Raw genomic sequence first — 21,361 nt, forward strand, 5'->3', positions numbered from 1 at the left:
AAATGTGAGACTGGACACTACAAAACTCTTAGAGGAAAACATAGGCAGAACACTCTGACATAAATTGCAGCAATATCTTTTTTGATCCATCTCCCAGAGTAATGGAAATAAAAATAAACAAATGGGACCTAATTTAACTCAGAAGCTTTTGCACAGCAAAGGAAACTATAAACAAAACAAAAGACAACTCACACAATGGGAGAAAATATTTGCAAATTATGTGACCAACAAAGGATTAGTCTCCAAAATTTACAAACAGCTCATGTGGCTTAATATCATCAAAACAAACACCCAATCACAAAATGGGCAGAAGACCTAAATAGACATTTCTCCAAAGAAGAGGCACGTGAAAAGATGTTCAACATCGCTAATTATTAGAGAAATGCAAATCAAAACCACAATGACGTATCACCTCACACCAGTCAGAATGGCTATCATCAAAAAATCCACAAACAATAAATGCTGGAGAGCGTGTGGAGAGAAGGGAACCCTCCTACACTGTTGGTGGGAATGTAAATTGATACAGACACTATGGAAAACAGTATGGAGGTTCCTTGAAAAACTAAAAATAGAGCTACCATATGATCCTTCAATCCCACTCCTGGGCATATATCCAGAGAAAAACACCGTCCGAAGGGATACATGCACCCCAATATTCATTGCAGCACTATTTACAATAGCCAAGATATAGAAGCAACCTAAATGTCCATCGACAGAGGAGTGGATAAAGAAGATGTGGTACATATATACAATATAATATTATTCAGCCATTAAAAAGAATGAAATAACGCCATTTACAGCAACATGGATGGACCTAGAGATTGTAAGTCTCTAGGTGAAGTAAGACATACTGAGTGAAGTAAGTCAGAGAAAGAGAAATATCGTATGATGTTGCTTATATGTGGAATCTAAAAAAAAAAAAATGATACAAATGGGCTTGTTTGCAGGACAGAAGCAGACTCACAGACTTGGAGAATGAACTTGTGGTTGCCAGGGGGGAAAGGCTGGGGGGGGATAGTTAGGGAGTTTGGGATTGACATGTACACACTGCTAAATTAAAAATGGATGAAAAAAAAAAAATGGATGACCAGGGCTTCCCTGGTGGTGCAGTGGTTAAGAATCCGCCTGCCAATGCAGGGGAGCCCTGATCCGGGAAGGTACCACATGCTGCAGAGCAACTAAGCCCGTGCGCCACAACTACTGAGCCTGTGAGACACAAATACTGAAGCCCGGGCACCTGGAGCCCGTTCATTCTCCACAACAAGAGAAGACACCGCAATGAGATGCCTGCGCACCATAACGAAGAGTAGCCACCGCTCACCGCAACTAGAGAAAGCCCGCGCACAGCAACAAAGACCCAACACAGCCAAAAAAATTTTTTTTTAAGTTTTTTTTAATGGATGACCAGCGGGGGACCTGCTGTGTAGCACAGGGAACTCTGCTCAATATTATGTAACAACCTAAATGGGAAAAGAATTTGAAAAAGAATAGATACATGTAGATGTGAAACTGAATCACTTTGCTGTACACCTGAAACTAACACAACGTTGTTAATCAACAATACGCCGTTATAGGGCTTCCCTGGTGGCGCGGTGGTTGAGAGTCTGCCTGCCGATGCAGGGGACACGGGTTCGTGCCCCGGTCCGGGAAGATCCCACATGCCGCAGAGCGGCTAGGCCTGTGAGCTATGGCCGCTGAGCCTGTGCGTCCGGAGCCTGTGCTCCGCAACGGGAGAGGCCACAAACAGTGAGAGGCCCGCGTACCGCAAAAAAAAAAAAAAAAAAAAAAAAAATACGCCGTTATAAAATAAAAAGTTAAAAAAAAAAAAGACATAACAACAAGCATTGGTGAGGATGTGAAGAAATTAGAAGCCTCATACATTGCTACTGGGAATGTAAAATGGTGCAGCTGCCTTGAAATAATTTCACAGTTCCTCTAAATTTAAACATAGAGTTATCATATGACCCAGAAATTCCATTCCTGAGTATATACCCAAGAGAGATGAAAACGTATGTCACACACACAAAAAAAGTATACACAAATGTTTATAGCAGCCTTATTTACAATAGAAAAAGTAAAATATTGTATACCTATGCAATGGAATACTATTTAGCAATAAAAAGAAATGAAGTATTGATATATGCTACAACATGGATGAGCCTTGAAAACATCATGTTAAGTGAAATAAACCAGTCACAAAAGACCACAATTCTATGTAATCATTTTTATGAAATGTCGAGAATAGGCAAATCTATAGACAAAAAGTAGATTTGTGGTTGCCAGTGGCTGAGGGAATTGGGGGTAATAGGGAGTGGCTACTTATAGGTACAGTGTTTCTTTTAGGGATGATGACAAAGTTCTAAAACTGATTGTTGTGATAGCTGTACAACTGAGTGAATATACTAAAAGCCATTGAATTGTTTAGTTTAAATGGGTTAATTGTATGCTATGTGAATTATAATCAAAATAAAGCTGTCATTTTAAAAAAGAAGAGTATATTCTATATCAGTGTAGAAAGTGGAGGGAACAAGCTTGACGTAAGAGAGGCCATGAGAATAATAGTATGTTTTTTTCTGATGAGAAAATAAATAAAAATAAATAAAATGGAATAATAATTCACATGCTTGTTTTGATGATTAAATGAACGAATAGATGTAAAGTATTAGCACCTTCCCTGGCACATAATAAAGGCTCCATAATTGGTAGTTATTCCTATGAAAACAGTTTTTGCTCGTATGGCATTGTGTGCTCTAGAAGACTAGAAGAACACATCCCATGAGAGTTCTTGACCCGGAGAACAGCCTAGGGAAGGGCACTACATAAAGTGTTCATTAGACAGAAACCCCACATCTCAGCAGAGTGCAAATCAAGAAGACAGCATAGTCTCCTTTCCCATACTTTGCATTGCTCAGGCAGTCCAGACTTCTATAAATGTATAGAAGGAGGCATCACAGGAGTTGCTACATATAAGAATAGACAGAACCTCTTGCAATACTGGAATAGGCATATTCTCCCCTCTGAGACCATTGCTTTTGCTACTCCTACCTACCACTTGCAATATTAATGTTACCAATTCCAAAAACAACTTTTAGAGATGCAGCAACACCGCCTCCTCTTCAAAGCAAACTGTGCTTTCTTTGTTTGTCTGTTTGTTTGTCAAAGCAAAATTTGGAGGTGAGAGGTAGAGGGTAGGAAATGGGAGTTAGTAGAGAGAGTATGTACTATATATATCATGGCATCTCTAATGATATAGCAGAAAGAGCTGGACTAAGAACCATGGAGGCACAGATCTAATTTTGGCTCTTTCAATGAGAGAGTTTGTGAACTTGGGCAGACTTACTTAGTTTGTCTGTGAACAGCCATATAATAAATTACATGTAAGTGCTGTCAACTCTACCTCCAAGGTATATCTCAATTCTATCCACTTCTTTCTATATATTCTATCACGTAAGCCAGGCCACTATCATCTCCTATCTAAGATATAGCAACAGCCTCCTCTGGATTTCTTGTTTCCCTGCTGACCCCACTACAGTTTATCCGAGACCCTGAAGCAGAGGAATATTTGAGAATTTTTAATCTTAGGAAAAAAATCCATACTTATAATAGCCCTCATGATATTAATCACCCCCTGCCAAAACCTCTCTTACCTTATTGTGCTGGCAGACTCTAAGGTGGCCCCCATGGTGTCTGCCTGGTATTCATGCCTTGTGTAATCTACTCCCCTTGAGTAGATGGGACCTGGACATGTTTTTACTCAACAGGATACAGCAAAGATGATGGAGTGTCACTTCACTAATAACGTTTCATAAGCTTGTAACCCATCTTTCTAGGAGACTCTCTCCTTTGCTGGATTTGAGGAAGCAAGCAACCATGTAGGGAAGGTCTTCAAGGCAAGGAACTGAGGGCAGCCTTCAGCTGACAGCTAGCAAGAAATGGAGGCCCTCAGTCCAACAGCCTAAAAGGAACTGAGTTATATCCACAACTTCATTAGCTTGGAAGTAAATCCTCAGATGAGCCTTGGATGAGAACCCAGCCCTTGCCAATACCTTGACTGCAGCTTTGCAGAAGATCCAGTAAAGCTGTGCCTGGATTCCTGATTCACAGAAATGGTGTCATTTTAAGCTGATAAACTTGTAATATTGTTAATGCAGCAATACCTAATTCTTTTTTTTTTTTTTTTTTTTTTGCGTTACGCGGGCCTCTCACTGTTATGGCCTCTCCCGTTGCAGAGCACAGGCTCGGGACGCACAGGTCCAGCGGCCATGGCTCACGGGCCCAGCTGCTCCGCGGCATGTGGGATCTTCCCGGACCGGGGCACGAACCCGTGTCCCCTGCATCGGCCGACAGACTCTCAACCACTGCACCACCAGGGAAGCCCATCAACACCTAATTCTTATCTTCCACCACACTCTTCATCATCCTCTATAATCTACGTACACTGGGCCTTCTTGCTGCTGCCCCTGTATGTCAAGGTTATTCCCTCCTAAGTGCCCTTACACTTGCCACGCTCTCTGCCTAGAAGGCTCCTAACCCAACTCTTCACTTAGTTGACTTTATCTTGTCATTCATGCCTTAGCTCTAGTGTTCATTCTTATCTACCTAAGTAGCCACCCTGACATGAGCACATCATACAATTTTAGTTTTCTGCATAATGCTTTTTACTACCAGTAAAAATTTGCTTATTCAGTTTCTTTACCCTAGAATGTAAGCTATTTGAGATCAAGGACCTTGTCTATCTTGTATGCCTAGAACCTAAAACAGTGCCTGGCAACATTCCTTCAAAACTTGTTATCATTAAATGATCATTGGGCAATATTTAAGTTCCATCCAGCGCCAAAATGATCTCAGTTCCATAAAAGGGCATATGCAAAGATGTTCATTGTGACAGTATTTGTGGCACAGTGAGTGGGAGATAATCTGGGTGTCCATCACTGGGAGAGTTGATAAGTAAACTGTGCTAGATGCACACGTGGAGAGCTATGTAGCAATTAGAAGCAACAGATCAGATGTGCACCTTGAAACACGGCTGGACTGAAAGCATAGCCCTCAAGACTAAGATGTATAAGATGCACGTTTTTTATAAACAAAAACACAGGTGCGCACAAAAATACGTATTTGTAAGAACAATACAAATAGAACCACATTAAATGGATTATAATGCTTTCCTATAGGAGGGGAAGTAGATGCAAGTGGGAAATGAGGTTAAGAGGGAATAAATAAAACAAGAGAAGGACCTTACACAGACTAACGATGAGAATGTGCTGGAATTGGGCTGTATGATAATTTAGTCTTCTGCACCTGAGAACCCAAATTAAGGTCAAACAAAATTGTGTGGTTCAGAGATCATAGGAGACATCATAGGGTGTCACCAGCCTAAAGATAGGAAGTTTTGGGTTAAATACTATAAGGTGACCAACACTAGAAGGCTCACTCATGAACCCCACTATTCCCTCCTTCACCTTATGGAATCAGGCATCTGGGTGTTTCCAAATTTTCTCTCACCTTTCTCTCAAATAGTCTCCACCTCTCTTGGGTCTCCATCATGATTAGACTTAGGTTCAATTGTCACAACACTGCTGCTTCACAGGTGATGCCATGCTCTTTCAACAGAAATTATATAACATCTGATTATCTCTTTTTGTGTGATACAGAGCTGTTAATGATCAATGTGCAGTCTTTATGTCAAGGTCTCTTTAGTCTTTGATTATCTGAGGCTAATTTTCTAGTATATTCCTCAGGAAGAGTTCATGGGAACAATATTCACTGAGTTTTTAAATGTTTGTAATGGTTTGTCTATAACTTTCTGGAGTTGAAAGTCAGCTCAGAAGAATATAAATCCTTAGCTCACATTTTCTTAACACACAATGAATTTTCAAACCTCTGTTTTATAGCTTATAACTTTTCTCCACCTGGAATGTCCTTCCCACTTGTCACCTGTCAAACTCTATTCAGCCACCTGGGCCCAGTGGTGGCTTTCTACTACTAGGAAAGTGTTCCTATCTCCTCCAGACAGAATTAAGTTCTATTTTCAATAATGCAACTTTATGGGGACTTTGTGGTCCAGTGGTTAAGAATCTGCCTTCCAATGCAGGGGACACAGGTTCAATCCCTGGTCCGGGAACTAAGATCCCACATGCCATGGGGCAACTAAGCCCACGCACCACAACTAGAGAGCCCGCGTGCACAACTACTGAGCCCACATGCTCTGGAGCCCACGTGCCACAACTAGAGAGAAGCCCATGTGCTACAACTAGAGAGAAGCCCATGCGCTGCAACTAGAGAAACCCATGCACTGCAGCAAAGTGCCCGAGCACCGCAACAAAAGATCCTGCATGCCGCAACTAAGACCCAACGCAGCCAAATAAGTAAATAAATAAAATTTTTTGAAAATAGTGCAACTTTGGGCTTCCCTGGTGGCGCAGTGGTTGCGAGTCCGCCTGCCGATGCAGGGGACACAGGTTCGTGCCCCGGTCCGGGAAGATCCCACATGCCGCGGAGCTGCTAGGCCCATGAGCCATGGCCGCTGAGCCTGCGCGTCTGGAGCCTGTGCTCCACAAAAAAAAATAATAATAAATTAAAAAATAAATAAATAAATAAAAATAGTGCAACTTTATACATTTCTCTAGTACATCACTTAACACATTATATATAGCTACAACTTATTAAGCACTGTGTGCTGGGCACAGTTGAGTCATATAGTGGATTAATTACATGTAGTGCACCATATGTGCACACGTGTGTGCTTGCTTTGGAATTTTAAATTGCCTGATGTTTTTGTTTGCCTAGTTTTCTAGGCAAACAAAAGAAACGTGTGTTTTACTTTTTCTTTGGTGATGTCATTTAATTTTCAATCACTATATCATCCCTAAACTTTCACCCAGCTGTCTCTATCTCAGTACATGTCAACACTTCGGGTACCTTAGGATTCATTTTCCTGGAGACACCTCCCTCAAAGCTTTCTAAGCTGCTCCCATCTGGGCTGCAGTCTCTCAGGTGCTGCTATCGAAGGTTTACCTTCACCGTCACCTGGGAATTCTCTTTGCCTCTTTTTTGGGGATGGATTTCCTATTTCCTGGATCTTATATTATTCCTTTTCTTCAGTTACTTTCCTGTAACTCAGCTATTGGAGATTAAAACTTACTCTGTCCTCACATGTGATTGATAGAGTGCCAACTTTATAATTCCAAGCTGATAGTTTTTTCTCTCAGAATATTAAAGACATTGTTCTACTGTCTTCCAGTTTTCAGTGTTGCTGTTGAATAGCCAATGCCATTATGATTTTGAATCCTTTATGGGTGACTTTTTTCAACCTGGAAGCTTTTCCCAACCTCTTTTTATCCCAAGGTTCTGAAATTTCAAGGTGAGGTGGCCTGGTGCACTCAGTGGGCCCCATCAATCAGAAACTCAACTTTGAGAAATTTTTAAAAATTATTTCTCCAATAACTTCCTCCTCTCTACTTGTTTGTTTCTCTCTCCATGGAACTCCTATCACTCAGATATTGTGTCTCTTGGGCTGATTTTCTAATTTTCATATATTTGCTTTCCTATTTTCCATCTCTGTCTTTTTGTTCTATTTTCTGAGATATTTCCTCACCTTTAATTTACAATCCTACTTTAAAAAAAAACTTTTCAGTCATTTTTACATTTTTTAAAGTGCAATTATGAAAAAATACTACCACCTAGTACAGTGCCTGACACATGATAATAGGTGCTGAGTACATAGTTTTCGAAAAATGAACGGATTTCAACTCCCAAACTGCCACTTGGAGTTAAGGGATCAAAACAGCTGACAATAGCTTTTTTCCATCTTCTTGCTTCCTCCCACTCTGGGGTTGGTTGGCCTGAGCACTCTCCTTTGTGCCCCAGAAAACTGAGGAAATCAAGGACTTTGTGCTCACAGACAGGTGAAAGGATGCCAGATCTGTCAAGATTAAGAAAAATAAGGATAATCTGAAGTTTAAAGTTTGATACAGCAAATACTTTTATACCTTGGTCACCACAGACAAAGGCAGAGAAACTGGAAATCTGTCCCTGCCCCAGGTTTGACAATGAAGGAGCTGAAATGAACAAGGCGTGCTGTTTTGAACTGTATTTAAATCTTTTGAATTTTAAAAAAAAAAAAAAGCAGCTGACAATAGGCTTCATGAATTTCCCATTGCCCTCTTTTTCTTAGAAATAATTACTACCAGTTTAGTTTTAAAAGTACTTTTGAGTTAATAACATGCTTTTCCATGTTGTTTATATAGGCTAATTTTTTCTAAGAAGCCAATAAATTTAAAAGAAGCAATTATTCAAATAAGTTTATTTGCACGGTAAAACTAATAAACAAACTGATAACTGCTATGCTAAAATATGGTAAAAAGCAAGTGAAAAAATAAAGTAGCAGTAACTGTGTGCTCATTTCATGTACTAAATCATTTAATACTCATGACAACCCTATGAGTTAGTTACTGTTGTTATGCCCATTTTATAGAAAGGGAAAGTAAGACACAGAGAAGTTGAATAACATCTGCAAAGTCATACAACTATTTTGTGACATCTACTGATTCTTTAAATGTCTATCTATTGATTTTTTAATTTCTATCTGATTTTTATTTTCGAGATCTTTTTATTCACTAAATATAGCTTTTTCAAAACATCTCATTCTTTCTTCGTGAATGCTATAGCTTCTTTTATTAGAGTGGGACCATGATTTGTAAGACTTAATTTTTTTGATTCCTCTATTGTCTCAGTTTCCTCCAAATTCTTTTCTCTTTGCTTTTATCTCTACTTTTTCATGCTGAAGACTTTCCTCAAATGTCTGGCAATTCTTATTCATTTATGGGTAAGTGTGAGGCACTAAAACCCAATAAGAAGACCTGTGAGGGGAAATAGGAAGTATTGACTTGTCGACTCCATTGTAGAATGATGGGCAGGGGCCAAGGCATGTGCTAGGGGACACCTCCTCCCAAATGTGGCAGCATCTCTAGGTCTTTTTTCCTGGAGTGGTCATTTTCCCCAGGGAGAAATTCTCCCTCTAGTTCCTTATCTTGGTGAGTGTCAACCTGACTGCTAGCATTCTGGGAGCCAAGTTAGCGAAAGAGGCTTTAGAATCTTACTTTGCAAGATATTGATTTCCACTTAATCCCCCTGCTTTCCTCAGAGCTCCCTGCCTTTCTGCTATACCTGAACCTGGTGTCCCTAATTCAATGCCCTTGCATTTTCTGTTGGGGCATTGGCAGGCGGATTCTTAACCACTGCGCCACCAGGGAAGTCCCATGTATCTTTTTTAATACCTAAGTATCATCTGGTTGGAGATTCAGGAAGGAGGAGAGGTAAATGTAAGTATCCAATCTTCTGGGTTGAGCAAGAAGCCTGTCCTTTGAACCTCTCTGTTATGCTGCCTCTGTATATAGCCTGCATATCTATCCTCCACATAGATTACGATTTTTCTTGAAGGCAGAGACCTGAAAATAAAAAAATTCTGGGCTTCCCTGGTGGCGCAGTAGTTGGGAATCCGCCTGCCAATGCAGGGGACACAGGTTTAAGCCCTGGTCTGGGAGGATCCCACATGCCGCGGAGCAACTAAGCCCGTGAGCCACAACTACAGAGCCTACACTCTAGAGCCTGCACGCCACAACTATTGAAGCCCATGCGTCACAACTACTGAAGCCCACATGCCTAGAGCTCGTGCTCCGCAACAAGAGAAGCCACTGTAATAAGAAGCCCGTGCACCACAACGAAGAGAAGCCCCCGCTCGCCACAACTAGAGAAAGCCCACGTGCAGCAATGAAGACCCAACACAGCCAAAAATAAAATAAATAAATTTTTAAAAATATATATATATTTTAAAAAATTTCCTACAATCTTAGGAAAAGATTAAATATTCTGTAGCTATGGCAATAAGGAACCACCAGAACCAGTTCTAAACTGGTTTAATGAATCAATGGCAACTTGCCTAAGTGAACAAACTTCTGAAAGTTAGCCAGAAACAGCCCTGTGCTATTGAAAGCCAGCCAGTCCACACCATTCTCATCTAAACAAGCAGGTTTTCACAGCTAGCATCAGCCCACTCCTGCCCCTTGGAAGTCCACTAATCCCTCAACACCATACTTCCCAAACCCTGTATAAAATCAACTCCTTGCTTTGCTGGAAAAGACTGTGCTTCAGTAAGTATTACATTTGGCTTTTTGTTTAGATATTAAACGGTAGTCTTTTCCTTTGGCAGATCTCGACAACTACCACCATGCCTGGCTCATGAGAGTACTCTGTGGGCAGATAAGGGAACGTGCCAAGGCCAGCTATGTCCAGAATAAAAAGGTCTGAGCTGTTTGCCCTAGTGACCCCTGTGGCAAGGCTAGAGCAGGTACAAAATTCATTCAACATTCATGCGTCAGTGCCAATTTAAGGGTACCTGAGATGTAAGGGATATAAGTATCTGCATTCAGAAGCAAGTGTGTTTCCTGCCACCTTTGATACTGTGAAGTTCACTGTGTACAGCCTGAACAATGGGTAGGACCAGCTAATGAAAGGGGTTTGTTTGTTTCATTTTGTTTTACTCTACATTTTCAACTGTTTTCTTCATCCTAGGGAGAATCTTCCCTCAACAGAGATCACATTTACAGTAGCAAAACTGCTTCTAAGAGATATACAAGAAAATATCCTATATGGAAGTTAATTTATTGTAGGGTTGAAGGTTTTCCAAATAACACTTACCACTGGAGAACATGTGCCCTTTGGAACTGAACTCTTCTAGGAATCAGAATTCACTGGCCACTAGGATCCCTGACAAGATGGAGCAGAAGTTTCCTCCAGGAATGAAAATCAGGGCTGCAAGCTTACAGTAGCAGAAAGGAGACATCAGTTACCAGCTCAAGAACCTGGGCTCCCCAGGGCCCCAGCACCAGGCTCCATTGCTGGGGAGGAGTGGGGAGGGTCAGAAGTCGCTCCTGCCATCGCTTCTGCCACCGTAGCCCTTTGGACGCCTTTTCCCAGACGTCCCTTCCTGCTCTGCCTTTGTTGGAGCCACAGGTCCTCTCTCTCTGGGGTGGTGGCTCTTCCCCGGGGAGGCAACCAGAGCCCTGGGTCCCCTGGACCCCATGCCTCCCGACCCTGACAGCCCCGTGCCTTCGCTCCAGGCTCCCAGCCTCTCCCGCCACGGCTCTGGCACAGGGATGGCACTTCTCCAGGGATGTAGCTTTGCACCTGGCTGTCTGATCTTCTACCAATTAACAGGTTTCGGAAGACTTGGTAGTTCTAGAAACCGCTGATCTGACCTCCAGTGGAGGAAGTCTGCATGGTTGTTGGGAGGCGCTCTGCCCCCTCTTGAGGTCCCTGAAGCCCCAGGCCTTGGGTGTTGGTTTGCCTGAGAAGGTGAACGCGCTTCTCAGAAGGCGCTCCTGCCACCTTAGGTATCAGTGAAGGAAGTTCAGTGGAGGAAGTACAGGTTCCTTTGAGGAAAATGGGATCCCCTCTTCCTCTGTCCTTTGACAGACTTTCAGACGTGGAAGGGAAGGACCCGTGGGGTCAATCACCATCTATGTGGGGATGATTCCCAAAGCTTTCTCAGCTCAAATCTCTCACCTGACTCCAGATTCATAAATCCAAATGCCTATTAAACAGCTGCCACAGGGGCCCTCAAACCCAATATGTCCGACCTTGACTTCGGCACACACTCAACACTGCTCTTCTGGGTAATTTTCTTTTGGGGGGATGGATAGGAAGCCTGCCAGTAATCCTCAACTTCTCTTGATTAGCTGTCCCCACCCCTAACACACACACACACACACACACACACACACACACACACACACACAGAGTAAATCTCCAAAACCTGTCTCTTTAATATCATTCATTCCATTCATTGTTTTTTACTTACCTACTCACATAACGAGAGCTTATATCATCAACACCTCTCATCTAGTTTATGGCAACACTCTCAAACTGGCCTTTTTACCTTCATTCTTACCCCATCCTCCATTGCAACTATTTAAATGGCTCACCGTTGTTCTTTTCAAAAGGCCCAAAGTTCATGAGAAAATTCACAGGACATTTTGGAGAGGGGCCCTCTGTACCCTTACTGCTTTTTTTTTTTTTTTTTTGCGGTACGCAGGCCTGTCACTGTTGTGGCCTCTCCTGTTGTGGAGCACAGGCTCCGGACGCGCAGGCTCAGCAGCCATGGCTCACGGGCCCAGCCGCTCCACGGCATGTGGCATCTTCCTGGACTGGGGCACGAACCCGCGTCCCCTGCATCGGCAGGTGGACTCTCAACCACTGCGCCACCAGGGAAGCCCCTCTTACTGCTTCTTATTCTCCTGATAGAATGCTGTCCTCCAGCCATGCTGAACAGTGATTCCCTGGACTGGCTAAGATCTCCCTCATTTGGGAGACTTTGCACACATTGGACCCCTGGCCTGAAGACTTTCCCCTCCTCTTTTTTTGTCTGGCTCACTCACAATCAAGCTTAAGTCTCATGTGAGGCATCCCTACCTCCACAATGTCTTCTTGGTTCTTCAAGAAGGGTTCCACTTCCTACACTGTTAGTGGGAATGTAAATTGGTGCAGCCACCATGAAAAACGGTATGACTGTTCCTCAAAAAATTAAAAATAGCATTTTCATATGATCCTACAATCCTACTCCTGGGCATAAATCTGGACAAAACTATAATTTGAAAAGACACATGTACCCTTATGTTCATGGCAGCACTATTTACAATATCCAAGATATGGAAACAATGTACAGATCCATCAACAGATGAATGGATAAAGAGGATATGGTACATAAATTATAATGGAATACTACTCAGCCATAAAAAAGAATAAAATAATGCCATTTGCAGCAACATGGATGGACCCAGAGATTATCATATTAAATGAAGTAAGTCAGAAAGAGAAAGACAAATACCATATGATACAACTTATATGTGGAATCTAAAATATGACACAAATGAACTTATCTAGGAAACAAAAACAGATTTGCAGACATAGAGTTCAGACTTGTGGTTGCCAAAAGGAGGGGGTGGAGAGGGATGGATTTGGAGTTTGAAATTAGCAGATGCAAATTATTACATATAAAATGGATAAACAACAAGGTCATACTATATATCACAGGGGCCTATATTATATATCCTGTGGTAAACCATAATGGAAAAGACTATGAAAATAGAACGTGTATATATAGTGATTTTTAGACATATAAAATATATAGACAGTTTAGTGATTTAGTTTTACATATTATATATGTATAATACTAAATATATATATGTAATATATAATATTTATATGTAATTATAATATATTATATTTACATATAATATTATACATATTTGTATAATGTATAATTATATATTATATACAATATTTTATGTAATATAATTTTATATATTATATAAATACATATTTATATATTAATATAATACATATTTATATATGTATTATATATTTAGATGGTATTTTATATATTTTATTATATATAAATATATAAGATATAATATTAAATATATAAAATTTATAATATAAATATATAAATATTATTTTGTATATATAAATATATGTTTAATATACTATATTAATATATTATATTTACATATTACATATTACCTATAGATAATATGTATTATGTAAATATAATATATTAATATAATTAATAATATATGTAATATATATTATAATGTATAATATACTATGTAATAATATATATTACAATATAGTATATAATAATATATATTATAAATATAATGTATTATATAATGTATATATTATAATATGTAATAATATTATATATTATTATCTGATATATTATGTATTACATAATGATATATAAATTATATAATAATATTATATTATACTTTAATATAATATTAATATATTATATATAATATAAATTGTATATATTACATTGTATATATTATATATGTATGGTATGTAATTTATTGATATTAATATAATATAACATATAATATACATACAATATAATAATATATATTTCATTTATTACTATATATTATATATTATTATGTAATATTATAATATTATTATATTATAAAAATATTGTTATATTATAATTTTTTCCATCATGTTTTTTTTCATTTTTGAATATTATTTTATTTAGTTTTTTATACAGGCTGTGATAACATTCAGTTGTAATTCTAGCACGTGAGTTACATGGAGGAGCAGTCCTGATGAGCAGGCCTCTCTTCAGCAGCTGCATTAAATAATGAAAAAGAATAATTTCTGGATAAAGAAAGACTTCTCTTAGAAATTTGGCAAATCTTACTCCTGTCATATTTTGCAACATACATTATTTATCTTTTGAAAGAAGGGACCAAACACATCTTATTGGGTAAGATTTTTCATGGCTGATTTTTCTGGACTCAGTGATCTTCATTTTATCCCAGGTGACTTTAGACACACAAATCACTGCCCCTATCCCAAGTGTTGCTCCTGCGCAAAGAAACACTGCCTAGACCTCTGAAGAGTGGAAGCTGGAGATATTTGCAAGGGTTTCCTGGCCTATTAGTTAGCTTTTGCTGCATCCCAAAGCACTCCAAATGTCAGTGGCTTAAAATAACAACAAGTTATTCAGCTCACAATTCTGTGGGTCAGCAGTTTGGTCTCCGTGGACAGTCATTCTGTGCTCCTGTTCATGCATTTGTAGTCAGCTGCTGGATATGCCGTCAGTTGGATGGTCCTAAGTGGCCTCACTTTCATGTCTGACCGGTGGCTGGCTCTTGGCTGGGGCACCTTGGTCCTTCTCCATGTGATCTCTCATCTTCACCAGGCTAGCCCAGGCTTGTTCACATAGTAGCAGTGTTCAGAACTCACACAGTGTCACTTCTCTCACATCCTTTTTGTCAAAGAAAGTCATGAGGCTGGCCCAGATTCAACGAGGGGAGGAAATAGATACTGCTTCTTGGTGGGAGATGAATTGTGACCATTTTTGCAATCTGTTATAACTAAAGTCACTATTCCTGCCCTAGTAACCCACTACTCCCCATACCAGTTTCCCCTGGACCCCCTCCTGGCTTTGACAGGCTCCAGGCATGAGGCCCCCTTAGTCACTGATCCTTTGTGATCATATACTTCCTTGTATCAGTCATGTTCTGGGTCACTCTTCTGATTCCATATGTATTCAGTCTTGGAAAATCCTCACAGTTTCTGATCCTCTGAGCACTGTTGAGATGGCTGTGTTCACCTACAGCTAGTGTAACCATATGACCTATCATCTCAATTGGGACCTCTGAGGATGAAATGGGGCACCTTGGATAATTGTGCTAGTTCAGCAAGCATAAACTGAGATGTCCTTACTTAATGCCCCAGTGGTTAGAAGCACAGGCTCTTGGACCCACCTTGCTTGGGTTTGAATACCAGCTGTGACAATTATTTTCAACTTACTTAGACTCTTACTAACAGTTTCTTCACCTATTAAATGAAGTTTATAATAGTACTTACTTTACAGGGGTTTTTATGAGGTTTAAATGAGTTAATGTATATAAAATAATTAGCCATTATTATTATATTATTTCTAAGCTCTGCAGAGGATAAGGGGATTGCCTCTTTCATTTAATATTATGTGTGCATATACTAAACTTATTTCAAAATCTTTGTATCTATAAGTTTTATTGGATATTTATAATTTCATCGATTAAAGCTTCCATAATTTACTTAAACATTCTTCTACTATTAAATATTCAATTTATTTCCAGCTTTTTCCTATTATAAATGATAAAACAACAAATTCCATTGTGGATAAATATTTTTATGATAAATTATTTTCTTATATTAGTTCTAGAAGTAATAATGTTATATTAAAGAGTATGAATATTTTAAAGATCTTGGCATATATTTTCATACTGTTTTCCCAAAGGATTATGTTAATTAACACTTTCATGAGAAATATCAGGAAATACTAACTTTAATACAACCTCACTAGCACTGAGTATTATCATTGAAAAATAAAATTTCCCTATTTGTTGTACACTTTTTTTAAACATAAGTGTAACAAACTTGTTTTCTGACTTCCCAGTCGCCCTCCTCTCCAAATCAAAAGCAAAAAATTAGAAGCAAGGTGAAGAATATTGAAAAAGATAATTGGACATGTTTTCTGATAGCTTGAGGGTGAGAGGAAAGACAAAAATGCAGAAATACAAGAAAAAAATCCTAGACATCTGGGATTATTTAACAAACGTGTCTTCAACCTTCAATAGTCCATGATAACATTGTTTGTTGTAGGATATAACAATTAATGTTCATTATAATAACACTAGATGATCAAGAAAAATCCAGAATGTACTGGATAAAACTTGTTTTAGAGTGATTTCCATTAAAAGTAAAAAGAAAACTTTTATGCTGAAAGGGGACATCTATTGCTTGGCTTTATTTTATTTTTAGGCCTTGAGTTACTGTGAAGAGTCATATGGCTTTGCTAAAGGTGAAGTGAGAAAATAGGGAGTCTGTGAGCTCCATATTCAGGAATAAAAAAGGAGGATAAAAGGTCCTGGACCAGGACAGAAAGCTTTTTTAAAATCCCAGGACTTCTGCCATTTCCCCATATTGGTTATTATTTGTTATCCTCTTTCCGTTTTCCTTGAAAACAAAAGGGCCTCTCTCTGCATATCATCTTCCCAAGCAGCAAGGAAGTGGGATGAGGCAGCTTATTTTGCTCCACACTTCTTCAGACATGCTCAGAGTGAAGAGAAGGGTAGAGTGGCTGGCTATGTACCCAAGGAGAGAAACTATGTCCTATTTCCTTAGCTCTGCAGCAAAGAAAGAAAGAACTCAAGCAAACATCTCAGTCTGGAGAAAAGGCCAAGATCCTCTAAATTTATCAAGCAGCAAAATCACCTGGTAGGCTTGTTAAAACACAGATGGCGATCACCAGCCTATGATTTATAGTAGGGCTGGATGGGGTTGAGAATTAATAGTCCTAACAAGTTCCCAGGTGATGCTGGTGATATAGGCCCAGGGACCAGACTTTGACCATCTCTGCAGGCGGAGTTCCCAGTTCTGACGAATCATCAGAATCACCTGGGAGGTTAAAAATAAAAATAAAAACAGATTCCCAGGAGGCTCATGCCAGAACCTACCAATGAGACTCTTCAGGACTGGGACCATGTCTGTTTGTTTACTTGATAAAGCTCCCCATTAGATCTTGGTGGGCAGCAGGCGTGGTGTTCCACAGCTCCAGGATACCTAGCAGTATGCTAAGCTCTCAGTCAGGGTTTAATAAAGCCCTAACTGATGGACTGACTTTGACGCAGAGAGCACTTTCAGCAGTTAAGTGTGAATCCTTTAGTATGCTAATTTTATTTGATTCATGATGATGATATCTTTGGAGAATATCTGTATTGGCCTCTTAGCCACATAAAAATGAGCACTTCTGTAAAGGAAGTTCTCACAATTCTAATAGATAAATAAAAGTGCTGTGACACAGCCCTGTAAATCATCGGAATATTTCCATGACAACAGTTTTTTAAAGGCCCAAATGGAGCTATTGTGAGATTCTCTCAGGTTTATCCCTTAGGAATAGTTGTCTTTCATCAGAATATCCTAACACTGTAACCAAATTGGTAGCCCATACACTATTCAAAATTCAATAGGTTAGATTTTTCCCAGGCACCACTACTTTCTTTCCCAATATCCTCTATAGGCTGGTGTTTACAATATATTTTTCTTGGTAATCATCTAAATATTCAGCAGAAGTTGAAAGCAGAACAATGATTGCTCCCATTGTTTTAGTCTTTTATAAATAAGAAGCAGGGTTACCACATCAATGATCTTCTCCAACCATAAAACTAGGGATTGGATAATGTGGATGTAAACTGTAATTTCATCTTTTTTTTAATCCATTGTTTTTTTTTAATTTTACTGAAGTATAGTTGATTTACAATGTTGTGTTAATTTCTGCTGTTCGGCAAAGTGATTCAGTTATATATATATATATATATATATATATATATATATATATATATATTCTTTTCCATTATGGTTTATCACAGGATATTGAATATAGTTCCCTGTTCTATACAATAGGACCTTGTTGTTTTCATCTTTTCTTCATTTATGTGATGCCTATCTTGGTTCTTGGTCAGATTTCTTGCTAATGAACTTCTAAATTTTGTCCAACCAATTTAGCTAAAGTAGACCATCAGGCTTTGGTTTGTTACAGATTGACACAAGTGTAGAAAAAGGTGGCTTGTGAGCTTAACTGAATTGTGATTCATTGGGAGAAGTTGGTTACTGTATAATTTGTAGATTGGGTATTGAACTCATTTCTGAAATTAGATAATAGTGAGTTATTAGTGACACAAATGGAAAAACACGCCCCATATTCATTAATAATATGCAAAACAGAATTTTATCATTCTACATGTGATGACAAAGAACACAAAAGCAATGTGAAAATTAACTTAATTGGAAATATTGTAAAATTATTTTCAACATCATACGTTAAATTAAGGAATTGCTGAAATTAATAGGCAAAGCCAGGGTAGTAAGCCTGGGTTAGAATTTGTGCATATGCTTTACAAATTGCTTATTTTCTAGTACCGTCACAATACTTAATAGTGGTACATTTAATAGGAAGACAGTTCAAGTTGAAGTACGTGACAGTTAAGCAGATGATTTCAGGGAAGACTACAGGTAGTTTAAAAACTTCTCAAAATAATATATCTTTTGTATCCGGAAAGCTAAAAATACATTCCCCAGTATCTAGTACTTTCCCCAGCACATAGTTGGCAGTGAGTAAGTATTCACGGAAGGAAGGGAGGGAGAAAGGAAGGAAAAAATACAGGAGAAAAGCTTTAAATCTATTTTCTCTTATCTACTTGGCACTGAAGGAGGCTGGGTACTATACTCAGCTGTGATTCTTATCCTCAAATTAGTTAATTTCACCTTCTAAATATCTTTTGCCAGGCAAATCCTCTTCCAAGAAGTCCAGATGCCAGCTGTTACTTGACACCTCCATCTCAGGCAGTGTAGCCAACAAGTTAAGAATACAGACACTGGTGTGAGATAGATATATATATATATATATATATATATATATATATATATATATGCACACACACACACACACACACACACACACACACACACACAATGGAATCATTCAGCCATAAAAGAAAAGGAAATCCTGCCATTTGTGACAACATAGATGGACTTTGGGTCCATCATAGATGGACTTATGCTAAGTGAAGTAAGTCAGACAGAGAAAATAAATATCACTTATATGTGGAATCTAAAAAACAAAATACAAAAACAGAGGGTTTTTTTGCCAGAGGTGGGGAATGTGGGGTGGTACGTGAAATGCTTGAAGGGGGTCAAAAGGTACAAACTTCCAGTTATAAAATAAATAAGTCCTGGGGATGTCATGTACAGCATGATGACTACAGTTAACAATATTGTATTGTATATTTGAATGTTACTAAGAGAGATCTTAAAATTCTCATCACAAGAAAAAAATGTGTAACTATGTATGGTGATGGAAGTTAACTAGATTTATTGTGGTGATCATTCCACAATACATACATATAACCTTACATGCCAATTTTTTTAAAAAGCAGCATTAAAAGAAAGAATACAGATGCTGAAGCCAGACAGCCTAGGTTAAATTTCTATACCCTACGACTTTATAGCTATGTGACCCTGGGCAAGTTACTTGACTACTTGGCACTTCATCTGTGCAATGGAGACAGTAATAACATATTTATCTTAAGGTGTCTTGTAAGGACTAAACAAATTAAGATGTGTAGAGCATTTAGAATAGTGCCTACATGCCTGTGGTAGGCAGCTTCTGACATACCTCCCAATAATCCCCATCGCTTGGTATTCAACCCATCTGGTAATTCCTTCCTGTTGAGTGTGCTGGACCTAATGACTTGCTTCTAGAAGCAAACAGAATATGGCCACATGATGAACTTCTGTGATTAAGTTACAAAAGACTGTCTTCTGTCTTGCTAGACTCTCTCTTCTGGCACGCTCTCTGATGAAGTCAGCTCCCATCTTATGAGATGCTCTGTGGAGAGGCCCAGGCAGCAAGGAACTGAGGGAGGCCTCTAGCTAGGAGTTTGTGAGGAAATAAAGCCTCAGTCCAACAACCTGCAAGGTAATGAACACTGTCGGCAACCACCAGAGCCCTGGGAAGAGGATACTTCCCAGTTGAGTCCTGAGACACCTGTAGCTGTGTGAGAGTCCCAGAGCCAGAAGACCCAGCTAAGCCACACCAGATTCCTGACCCACAGATACGGCGAGAAGATAAATATTGTTTTAAGCCCTATATTTGGGGGTCATTTGTTATGCAGCAATAGATAACTAATACAATACTCAAGCACTCTATAAATGTAAGCTAATAATAGACGTTTCAAATTGTGTATCTCCTGCCCCAGTATGCACTCGTCAGTAAGTGGGACTACTCTTCATCCACATCAGTCAAACCAAAAGCCTTCCCCCAAATTATCCTTGATTCTTCTTTTTCTCAACTCCTCCTCCCCTAAAATAAACTAGCTTCATAAATATCTGAGCAAGAGTATTTCAGGAGTAGAAAGTTAAACGGTCTTAAGACAAAAATCAGCTTGTGTTATTTTAAAACAAGGGAGTGGGGAGATGAGAAAACCTGTGTGGCTAGAGCTGCCAGCAAGGGAGAGAATGATATAAAACAATAAAACAGAATTAGAGAGGAAAGCAAGGGACCACCTCACCTAGGGCATTGAAGGCCATAAAGGAGCTTGGGTTTTTACTTCAAGTGTAATAGGAAGGAAACAGAGGACATTAAGCAGAGTTATGACATAGTCTCACCATTTTAGTCCTAGTCTTAGTCCTAGTAAAACCCTTTGGCTGCTCTGTGGAATAATGATTCTAAGACAGGAGTAAAGCAGAAAGACAAATTAGGGAAATGCTCTTAGTGTTCTAGGTGAGGGATACAAAACTTTAGACTATGTTGTGAAAGCACTGATGATGAAAAGAAGTGGATGGACAAGAATGTATTTTGGAGGTAGGGCCAATAGAATTTACTGAACAGGTGGATGAAGAAAAGAGAGGCACTGAGGATGGCTCATAGGTGTTTAGCTTGAGCCACAGGGGAAGATGTGGCAGGAAAATGTCTAAAGTTAGAAATCAAGATTTCCCCTTTGAACATGTAAGCCTGAGATGTCACCCTGCAATGGAGGCCACTGGGTACTGGGGCTGAATTGCTCTTGGATCTGGTTGAGAAAGGCCTCTGGTAAAGAGAAGTATTTTTAAAAAAAAAAAACATGAATAACAAAAAATAAGAATTGGAGGACTTCCCCGGTGGTGCAGTGGTTAAGAATCCTTCTGCCAATGCAGGGCACATGGGTTTGATCCCTGGTCTGGGAAGATCCCACATGCCGTGGAGCAACTAAGCCCC

General features: G+C 39.1%; 1 pseudogene; it reads left to right on the plus strand.

Annotated features, from left to right (window-relative positions):
* Positions 1-804: 804 nt before the first annotated feature.
* LOC125960442 (60S ribosomal protein L38-like) lies at positions 805-10,826 on the plus strand (annotated as a pseudogene).
* Positions 10,827-21,361: the final 10,535 nt, after the last annotated feature.

Source organism: Orcinus orca, chromosome 11, assembly GCF_937001465.1.
Source record: "Orcinus orca chromosome 11, mOrcOrc1.1, whole genome shotgun sequence".
Taxonomy (NCBI): Eukaryota; Metazoa; Chordata; class Mammalia; order Artiodactyla; family Delphinidae; genus Orcinus; species Orcinus orca.